Source organism: Macaca mulatta, chromosome 5 (assembly GCF_049350105.2).
Source record: "Macaca mulatta isolate MMU2019108-1 chromosome 5, T2T-MMU8v2.0, whole genome shotgun sequence".
NCBI classification, from domain to species: domain Eukaryota; kingdom Metazoa; phylum Chordata; class Mammalia; order Primates; family Cercopithecidae; genus Macaca; species Macaca mulatta.
Window position 1 is genome coordinate 153,462,004 of NC_133410.1, and position 11,915 is coordinate 153,473,918.

Here is an 11,915-nt window from a genome sequence, read left to right on the forward strand (position 1 = left end):
TTTATAAACTGTTAATAATAACAAATTTCGGTCACCCACAAAAAAATGATACTACAAACTCATTTATCAAATAAAGTCACTCAAAGGACGTATGATGTGATATATATAGAAAAATGCTGTAAAGGTTTATCCATTTGATTAAAATTATACATATTATTGTTCTTGATTTGTGATGTTTGTGGTAAATATAAGCTTTTTAAAAGTTGTAATTTGTTGTAATTTATTTTCTCATTAATAAGTTTAAATTCATACCTAATTTTGCATTTGTAATATAATATTCCTTTTCCTGAAGAAGGTCCCAAATTTTGTATTAAATTTGTGTCCCCAAACAATTAGGTCCTTCTCTGCCAGTAATAAATCAATTCTTAAGCCAAAATGGATTCTGCCCTCTGCCAATGGAATTCTAAATTAATAAATTATGTAATTAGTATCAAGTGTGGTTGCATGCAACAGAGTTTCAAGGAAACTGACCTCTGGAGTTGGTTATCTCTTTTAGGTGGGTTTGAAAACAGTGATAATCTTATTAGCAACAGATAATAACCTCTGCCTGGCTGGAATGAAGTACCTATGAAATGCAAGGTTTTGTCAGACCAGCTGGCTGATCTACACCCCTTATGGTGAAAATGAGAAATCAAAGAAATATGGGTGGAGTTGGCTAATTCTAAATGAATTGGAAAATTTTTTAAAAGAAAACATGAAGCTCTACATTTTAAATTCTTAGCTCAGTCCACAGGAGACCAGAGAATTTTAGAATTTTCCCAAAATAATGACTCTCAAACTTCAACTTGCATAAGAATCCCCTGAAAAAGACTTGTTCATGTACAAACTACTGGGTCCCCAACCTCTAGAGTTTCTGAATCTAGTAGATCTAAGGTGAACCCTGAAATTTACATTTCCAATTAGTTTCAAGGTGATGCTAATGTTGTTGGTCCAGGGACACTTTGAGAACTACTGCCCTCAATGAATGTCTTCTTTTGTACCTTCAAGGTAGATATAACTATAATCAGATGCAACAGGTGACTGAAATACAACTCAAATTCACAGCCTCACTTGGTCTCTTACGTGAAAGTTTGCACACTAATTGAGAAAGCATGGGATATTGTGAGTTGGAATGGGAACATTTGAGTGGATTTACATGACTGAGTACCTGAACCTGCAAGCCCCACGGAGACTGAAAAAAGCAAATGTAGCCCCTCCCACTTCTGTCAGATAAATTTGTCATATTAAAAGATCCAGTGTGATTGCACCTGCAGTAATTACCTTGCAAAAAGATGCCAAGTCTCCTTATGCTCCAACCTACCACCTTTCATCCACTCCAAATATAAAGTCAGGTCCCAGCAGCCCCCAGGGATGTAAGTACATAGTCTGGCCGAGAAAAAGCTTTACACAACAAAATAGTCTTAAGATTTTGCTAAGTTGTGTTGGCAGGTTTGTGTGTTGAGTAACCATAGAGGTGCAGTGCGGTATATACATGGCTGACTGAGATTCACATGTGCAGAGGATAGAAGGCTAAAACAATGTCCCTCCTCTTTCACAGACAGTTTCTGGCAGTGATTTAGACTGTGCCAATCAGACAAATTTAACAAGATTTTGGAGACAGAAGTGAGACAGAGACTGCACTTCTGCTCTTTCTGTGCTCTCTACTGGCAAGAAGGATCATGGGGTCAGTGCTGGCTGAGTTGCAGTTTCTAGTCATGAGCTTTGTAGGTGTCGAGAGCCAGGGCAGGGTCTGTGTTGTTGGTGTGGATCATAGCAGGCATGGCACTGATCTGGATCCAGCAGCAGTAACAACAGTTTTCTGATCCTGGCAGTTTCTGGACTATGACAGTAACTTGGTGTGACAATGTACTGCCCTTGGCAGTGGCAATGTGGTTCTGGAGCCAGTGGCTTCCTGTTCATACAGGAGGCAGTAGCTCCTTTACTGGCCCAGTTCTGTGATTGGAGTCATTCCTAAAATCACAACCTACAGTTTTCAGCCTTCCCAATAATGCTAAAGTAATTGAATAACTTATACAAAATGCCATCCCACTTAACTAGCTAGAGTAGATTCCGTTCCTCACAAATGAACCCCAGCTGATACAGAGCACATGTGTAAAAGTGTCTCCAGGGTATATCCCCAGGAGCGAAATTGTTGAGCATAAGATTGGGCCACATTTTTCACTTGATTGGGTATTGCCAAATTGTCCTCCAAACTGTTGTGCCAATTTACATTGAAAAATTGGAGAAAATTCACCAAAATTTGTGATTATGACATTTTTAATTTTTGCTAAATTGATGGATGTGAAAAAAGATCTCATTTTAATTTGCAATTCCCTGATTACAGATTGTTTGTACATTGATTAGTTATTAAGTTTCCTTTTGCAGTAAATTGCCTGGTCATATAATTTGTTCATTTTATGTGGACTTGCTTATCTCTTTATTGATTTTTATGAGTTCTTTATTCTGGATACTAAATCTTTGCAATTGCAAATATCTTCTATTCTAGCTAATGGTATGCCTTTTCACTTTACTAATATAATTTTTACAATATAAAAATGTTTCACATCAACGTAATTATCAATCATCTCCTTTGTTGTTCATGCTTTTTGTGTCTCATCTAAGAAATCTACCCTTCTTATATGGCATAAGAGATATTCTCCCATATCTTTTAAAAGTTTTGAACTTTTTTCGTTTTTACCTCTGCAATAAATCTAGAATTTATTTTTGTAGATAAATGTAATATAATTTTATTTTTTACATATGAATAATTAATTGTTTCAGCACTGTTTGTTAAGTATTTTACCCCACTGATTTTTAAAAATTCACTAATTTATTATTATACATACTTAAGGTGTACAATATGGTGCTTTAATATGCACAGTGAAATAATGACTATAGCTAAGCAAATTAACATATCCATCACCTTCCATGGTTACCTCTTTGTGTGTGTGGTAAAAGCACCTAAAATCATTCTCTTAGCACATTTTAGATATATAATATAATATTATTAACTATAGTCCTCAAGCTAAACATTAGATCTTCAGAGTTATTCATCCTGCATAAGTGCAAGTTTGTACCCTCTGACCTACATATCCCCATTTCTTCTCCCTCCCTGTCCCTGGTAACCAACTCTACTCTCTATGTATTTGACTTTTCTTTTAGATTCCACATATAAATGAGATTATGTTGTACATTTCTTTCTGCATCTTGCGTATTTCACTTAGTATAATGTTCTCTAGGTTCATCCATATTCCATTGTGTGTGTGTGTGTGTGTGTGTGTGTGCGCGCGCAAAGAGAGACAGAGAGAAACCACGTGCACAATTTCTATACTCATTCATTGGTCAGTGGACACAGGTTGTTTCCATATCTTGGCCATTTTACCCCCACTGATTTAATGTTACCTCTGTCCTATTCCAGGCTTCTATAGGTCCAATGGTCATTTTCTGAGTCATCAAGTCTCTTCCATTGTTTATGTCTATAGTTGCGGCAGTACCACATTGTCAAAATTTTTATATTGATAATCTGGTAGGGTAAGTTTCACAACACTCACGTTAAAAAATTGTTTTGGCTATTCTAGCAGGCAAAAAGCTATAGCTGTAGACCAGAAGAAATAAGGCTACCCAATACAGACAAATTAGGGAGTGCCATATAACTAGTGAACAAAAAATACTGTATTCTAGAGTATCAATACGTTTTCTCTTGACTAAATCTATTACTTCAAGTTTTTTACCTTCAGCTTCAATAACCTATTCACTCTGTTTAGTAAGTAGTTAATTACACTAATCTACAAATCATGGAATTTCTTTTTTAAATTCATGTTTTAATGACCATATCATTCAGTCTTAAAGAATAAATTGTATTAGAAAATAATATTTTTAATCCATTTGTCTCTACAAGTCTGCTAATTTCCCTCAGTACTAAAAAATAAGAGGTAATGGATGTACTTGTGCATATCCAACTCATTTTGCTATTTGCTTTAGCTCCCTAATAACCTATTTTAAGAGTAAGTCTGTTTTTTTCTCTTAAATTCAAAGCATTTCATAAGAACTGAGGCATTTAATTCTCACAACAGCCATATGAAGCAGTTACTATTAAATCATGCCCATGATACAGAAGAGGAAAATAAGACACAGAGATCCTAAGTAACAGGGACAGGTGTCCTCTTGCTAGTAAATGACAGAACCAAGGCTTGAACCCAGGCAACGTGGCTTCATCACTCTCCCGTTTAATTTAACCTCTGCAGCTCTCCTGCCTCTCAATAAACTGAAAATCACAGAAATTTATAGTTACAACCTATAACAAATACTTTTGAAGAAGGACAAAGATCTGTAAGAACATGTCACAAGAAAATATGACCTACTACTTACTTAGTTCTTCCTATACCTACATTCTCTCACTCTCTCACTTTATCAATTATCAAAGTATTTTTCTAATAGAGTTCTTTTTAAGGAATTTTGGTGAATAATATTTTCTTTATATTAGTATGTAAATATTTCAAAATCATCTAGTTATAAATATCAGCTACTAATATCAACATTATAGTTGATATTAGTATTATCATTATTAGTTGATAATAATATTATTATCATTCATTGCTGTAGAATATTGTTTCTTAGTATGTCAAAAAACATTACTTTAACCCTATATTTAGATTTTCCTTAAAGCAGAATTATCCACTTGTCAGAGTGTCTCTAATCCAAACCAGAGGATGACTGTACTAATTAGCTTTATTGTAGAAACAATGCACCTTAAATGATAATGGCTTCCTAAAAAAGGGAATTTTTTTAAATTGACATTTCACGTGGGCTCTAGGTCAGCTGCAGATGTGTTTTTGGCAGTGAGTAGGCTGTAGCTCTTCTTTATATGTCTTGCCATTCTAGAACACAGGCTGAAGATGCAGCCTCCATGTGGGACATGCCATTCTCACAGCAGACGGAAAGGAGAGTTAGAGTCAAGCACACAACAGCTTTTCAACCTTCTCCTCAAACATGGTGTCTATCATGTCCACCCACTACTGGCCAAAGAAGTCCCTGCTGGTCAAAGAGGCTCGATGTCAGTGAGACAAAGGAGAGAGACTAAATATACAGATGGATAGTGGCTGGACCTAGGCAATAGAACTCTGACTCACAACCTCTGCAGCAACCAGCCTAGGAAGCCAAACCACAACCTCTGTGGCAATCAGCCCAGAACAGTCAGGACTTCATCAGTGACTCCTGGGTTCCCTCCTTTTTGCCCCTGCTTCCAACTTAGGCTCAACCAGAGAAAGTAAAACATGTTCTTCTAACCAATCACATAACATGCCACACTTCAAGTTAGCCTGCCTACAGTGTTACCAAACCAGGCCTCGTTTGCCCATGATGCAGTATGCCAATCACTGAGATGATGAATTTTGCAGCAGAGAAAGGGTTTATTCATGAATCAGCCAAAGCAAAAAGATAGGAAAATCTGTCTCAAATACATCCTTTCCCTCACTAAAGACGAGATTTTAGGGGTATTTATGGCATAGAGGGGCAAGGTGGTTCAAGGCATAGGGAAAGGTGACTGGGGATCAGGAATTGTGGGGCAATCAGTGATCTGCACAAGTGTAGTCAAGCTTCATAGCTCTTCATAGGATGCACAGTAACAAAATGGCATCAGCAGCATGATCTGAGGGTGGAGTTTTTGGCCCTCTGACATCAAAAGATCAGCCACTGGATCCTCATGCAGACCCAGTTGAAGTGTTGGCGGTCTTGGCCTGTTGGAATTGGACAAGAGCTGACCCTAAGTTCCTGAAAAATAACTTAGGCAAACCATGGTGGCCTATATATTAGAGATGTTATTTCTAAGGAAGGTAGTTAGTTTAGCTGTGTGACTTTTAGCTATATGGCTTTTAAAACCAACTAAAAGCAAGTGACTAAAAACAAGTGAGGCAATTTAAGTTTGGTGTGCCTAGTCATTAGCCCTTGGTTTGGCAGCTTTCCCATGCCAATATCCTCCAATCAGAACACACCTGAAGTCTTCCCTATAGTTTTCACTATAAACTTTCCTATTCTGTCTGCCTGCCTTTGAATTTCCTGTAAGTGCAAGTGATAGTTGCTGACTCCCTTGCTATATAGCGAATTCTGAATAAATAGCTTCTGTTTGTTTCATTTGGGTGGTCTTTGCTTATTTCCACAAAATATACCCCACCTATGGTAGCAGGGTGAGGTGGGGAGGGTTATAGCAAATTACAGTAACCTGGGTGAGAATTCCCTGGGTGAGAATGAGTAATCTTCTTTGAAGGAAGAGGAGAATAAATAGAAAAGGATGATAATACAATCAGCTATTGTTCACCCTTGGGATCATGAAGTTGCTTTCCTCCTCTTCACATGCGAAATTCTATCCAGCTGTGACAGTATGCTTGAAGACCAGCATTTCTTGATAGTCTCCATTTCAGGTCTGGATATCTCTACTCTTTCTTCAGAAACATCTGGACTAAAACACAAGTTATATACCCAAGATATAATAGTGGCTCAGGAACAAGACAATAGTAACAAACACTTTTTAGAAAGGAGAGTTGAAGATGCACAGCAATCAGTCATCTAAAATCTTCCTGGGCAAATGTTACAAAGGCTTCTTCTTCTATGTGGAGAAAATGCTCTTCTATTGGACTCCAGTTCTTCCTGGAAGTAGTTCTACAGTCCATTTTTCTCTTGGCTCTACCCTCTGGGAAGTCTTTCTTTTTTCATTATCCTTTTTGGCTACATCTAAAGAGGTCACTATAGAATATGCTCTCCTTTGTACCTGAGCATCTTACTCGTCTGCTTCCTGCCTATTGAAAATTGGGGACCCAACAGTTTGCTTTTGTATTGAACAGCCTGACGCACGCACTCTCTCTCTCTCTCTCATAGGCACACCACGCGCATGCGTGCACACACACACACATACACACACATATGCACATGTGCACACACCACTATTGGCTTTATATCTATTTGATTCCAGTTAGATCCATGTATGCTATGGTTTGAATGTGTCCCCCAGTGTTCAGGTGTTGGAAACTTAATCCCTAATGGAACAGTGTTGAGAAGTGGGGCCTTTAAGATATGCTTAGATAGTGAGGGCTCCTCCCTCATTAACGGATTAATGTGCGTTAGTTATCTTGGGTATAGGTTCCTACCAAAAGTTCAACTGCTTTCCAGTCTCTTTTGTGCTCTTTTGTCCTTCAATCTTTCACCATGGGATGACAGAGCAGGAAGGCCCTCACCAGATGCAGCCCCTTGATGCTGGACTTCCCAGCCTCCAGAACCCAATAAACTTCTATTGTTGATAAATTAACCGGTCAGGGATTCTGCTATAGCAACACAAAATGGACTAAGACAATGTGCCGAAAGCCATAGTACAATTTTTGTCAAGATCCTCTCTCTAACAAGCTTATCAGTGTTTTATAGAATAGACATGCCCTCATCATCTCCTTTCCCTGAGCCATCTGTCCAGATGAAAGGATTTATTTTGAAGGGAGTGTCATCCTTTTAGAGATTTTAACTAATGTAGTAGCCACATCCCTCAATTGATTATTGTTTGAACATTGAGTTTTAGTTGGCCCCTGTTGCTCAGAGGATGTCTAAATTTTATCTTCTACTGTTAGATAAGAAAAATAGTTGCATGTTTCCAACCCTGGAAGTCTCAACATTTCCAAATTTTCCTTTTCTTTTCCTTATCCTTGGTCAGTTCTTTTCTGAGCTCATCTCTTCTTTATAGTTTCTTGTCAAATGCATCTAACAACAACTATGGTAGTCTGGTGACATTCTGTTTTACTACATCTTAACCCAAATCACAAGTATATTAATATACTATCTGCCTTCAAATTTTTGTGGACAGCAGTTATAAGAAATGTTCACTACTCCACATCACAGACTGGCATTTTTGTCTGTCTTTAAAGTTTCCTTGTTACACATTGGTCAGGTGCTAATGCTACACCTTTTAGGGGTTTTGCTATGCAGTATTCCACTCCTGGTGCCATTTTTTTCATATTAGGCAACTGTGCTGTAATAGCAAATGATCCCCCAGTTTCTTGGACTTATGAAATAAAGATTCATTGAGTATATGTGTTACATGTAGGCTGCAGATAGGCTGTGACTCTACTCCACACAGCTTCTCATTTTCAGACCCAGGCTGGAGAAGCAGCCCCTGCTTGGAACATGTCTTTCTCATGGTAGATGGAAAACAGTGTCATAGCCAAACATTTAATGGCATTTATTACAACTGCTCAAATATGATTGGTCAAACAACGTCACATGGTCAAGCCCAATACCAAATGGGACAAGAAAGAATATTTCTCCATAGGAAGGAATTGCAATGGGTTAAAATGTACAATCTTGTCACAATGAAAGGGGAATAAAATGGAGAAATAATCAAGTTGGCCATTATGATAAATAATAGAATTACTTGGAGAATATATGTTTCTTTCTTAATATGGACAAAGCAAGAGAATAAAAAAAATGAGTTTAAAATCCTTACTAAAACTTTTTGTTGTTGTTTGTTCATTCATTTACAATCATAGCTCCTAATGATTTTAATTCCTATTAGTAAGAAACTAGTTTTGTTATCTCCTGGGAATGGTGATGATCCCCATCTCTAGCTGGGTACAGTTATTGGTTATACTGCCTTATGTTTGTTCCTGCTAAACTTTGATAAGAAGAAGGAAAAAAATACTATATGTGTGATTTGCTTTCACTCTTGGTTGCTTTGTTTTCACTCTCTCACTCGAGTCATACCTGAATTTGTAATATCACATGTAGAATAAAAGAAAAATTGTTCCTCATCAACTCTGCTCACTGCCTGTTCCTAAGAACACCAATACAAGAAACACTGGGTGGCAATGGAAGGGTAGGACTATAAATTCCACCCTTCAGGGATATAAAACTATTGCTCCCTCTGGCAGCTTAACTTTCACCAACAGACTAGGCCAATTTTGAGAATAGCATGAAGATAGTAAGGCCATATCTATTCCAATAATAAAAGTACTCAAAGTATAAGAGTAATCTGCCCTATATATTAGTAAGTAAACGGCCAATTTCCCTCTGTGCCAGCCTTTTACTCTGGTCCAGTGTTGGGAGCAGAGACTCAATCTTACATCTTGAACAGGACTTTTGCTAGCTTGTATGAGCCTTTGTTCCAAATAGAAAAAAGGTGTCCTGGCTGGGTGCCATGGCTCACGTCTATAATCCCAGCACTTTGGGAGGCCAAGGTGGGCAGATCATTTGAGGCCAGGAGCTCGAGACCAGCCTGGTCCAACATGGTGAAACCCCATCTCTACTAAAAATACAAAAAGTTAGCCTGGCATGGTGGCAGGTGCCTTGTAATCCCAGCTACTCGGGAGGCCGAGGCAGAGGAATTGCTAGAACCCGGGAGGCGGAGGTTGCAGTGAGCCAAGATCACACCACTGTACTCCAGCGTGGGTGACAGAGAGGAACTCTTGTCTCCAAAAAAAAAAAAAGAAAAGAAAAAAAAAGAAAAGAAAAATGGTGTCTCTTCTAGGTAGATGAATTAGAGAAAGCACCCTCACCACCATGCATAAATTGTTTTTAATGCACCCCCCCAACTTTTGTGAATTAGAAGATGCCCCCCATAGCCCCACCGAGCTAGAGCACATGGCTTAAATAAAGAAAGCAGCTTTATGGAAAGAAAAAATGCAACCTCCACTTCCAGCAAATACAGCCCTTAGCCAGGGTTTTGGTTTGGTAAATGCTGTGTGGCTTCAATTGCAGCCCCCACTCACCCCTTGGACCAGGTGCCTTTGTTCAGTGCACAAAAGCACAATTATGGGTGACAGCCTTGCATTTGACATTAAGCATGGGATGCAAAAAATTCTCATGTAAAACTTGTCGAAATGTATATTTTCCCCCAATAAATTTCATTCTCAGCTTCTGCGGACCAGTGTTGAGTGGTTTAATTAAACTCCACACTGACGTGAGCCAGTCACTTGTGTCCATTCTCTATTGAAAAAGGAGCCTTAGGGAACTTAGTGGTCTGTGTACAATAAGACCTTTCTCTTCCATGTAGGCAATATGTCATGTTTAGTGCCCTCCAATGGAGTTTTTTATATACTTGCTTAATGCAAAAACAAGCTGCTGGGCTCCAGCTTGAGGGCGTTCTCTTTCTCTCTCTTTCACTATCATTTTGCATTTTATTCTACTTTCTGGTTCAATCCTCCACATTCAGATCCTTACCTTTTCCTGCCAATTGCCAGTAACAGTATACTTAAAAATGTTTGCAGGATTTTCTCCAGACACCTGCTGTCAACTACCACATGTAGGAGACTTATATAGTAAATGGCTCTCATTAGAAAGATTTGCCATATGCTATCATAAAGAAGCCATTCTTCAACTCTTGTGCTTCACACAACATTATGCTCAGCAATTGCAAATTTCACAGCATTCACAAATAGAGTTTTAACAACAACAAAAAAATGGTCAACAAACTAACATTATTTACTTTTGGGAAAAGCCAATGTCAAAGCATTGCAGCAGCCTAAGCTATAATGTGGGCTTCAATTTTTCACATTTGTACAATATCCATTCTGGCAATGTGTGTGTGTGTTCAAAGTGAGAAAAGAGTGGCTGGTGACTTGGTTTTTTTTTCATATACCTACTCACAGTAGAAGCAGTCATGAATAACATACGACCACTCATCAGAAGCCATATGAAGTTCATAAAGTAGAAGATGAAAACAAATACACCAGTGTTTTTTTTAAAAAAACTTGCTCAGCTCTAATATTTGTCAGTGTCATTTGAAAGTTGATATTAAGTAATAATTTTTTTAAAAATTGAAAAAGAAATTTATTCACCTAACAGGAGAATCAATGTGGTTGGCCATTACAATGTAACCAAACTGAATTTATAAAGCTTTAATAAGATGGTTTATAAATTTTCATTGCATTATGATCCTCCTAAGGATTCTAACATCAGCTAATCCAGTAATGAATGTACTCTAGGTCTTGTCCTTTTCAACCTTAATTGGTGGGAAGATAAAAGAAAGATGTTTTCAACTGCAGCTAACAGAGATCTCAAATCAAGCTAATCAGAATAATTTTTAAAAATAAATTATTTCACATAAGAGGTCTAGAAGTAGGGAGGGCTATAGGATTGGTTAGATCAGCAGCTAATGATACTATCAGTTCTATCTTTCCTTCCACTATTGTTGGCTTTATTCTCAGGCTGGTTACAAGATGACTTTGGGAGTCCTCGAGCTCAGGTCCTACTAAACTACAGACGATGAACTTTCTCTTCCGTGGTTCTCTTTTAGAAGCAAGAAAATGTGTTCTAGAAGCTCTCCCAGAAGCTTCCACCTCTCTTTACTAAACCACCAGCAGCAAAAAAAAAAAAAAGACAGGGGGGTGGATTATCCTGTAATAAAGTAGACTCCCTGTTGGAGCTGGGCAGGTGCTAGTTATCCTTAGGCAGATGGCTGCATGCTGTTAGAGGTATACTTTCACAAAACTGGGTTTCTGATTGATAAAAAGAAAGAGAAAGTGAATGTTGAATGAGGACCAATATGATCCTCTCAGATAGCTAAATCTGCAAGTAGTTTAATAACTGTTAGTAAGTTTCTCTAAAATTACTACTGAAATCCTGACTATAAAAACAAAAATTCTTCCTTCTTCAAGAGATTAACCACTTTCTTCATTAGGTCTATTATATAAAAAAAACAAAAAAACAAAACAAAAAAAAAAACCTATACATTCTTAGGAATGCACTTACTGAATCCATTCAATCGCAAAACTAAGACATAAGACAGTTCTCATTAACTATTTTTAAAGTAGATTTTTGGCTTCTTTTGATTGCTAATACTCACTACAGAGAAAGATAAGTGGATTCATGGTCAATATGAAGACTTACTAACAGCCTAAAACATGTAGATCTTCTCAAAAGATAAGGGAAACATTTTCAGCTTACTGTCATCTATTATTTTTTTC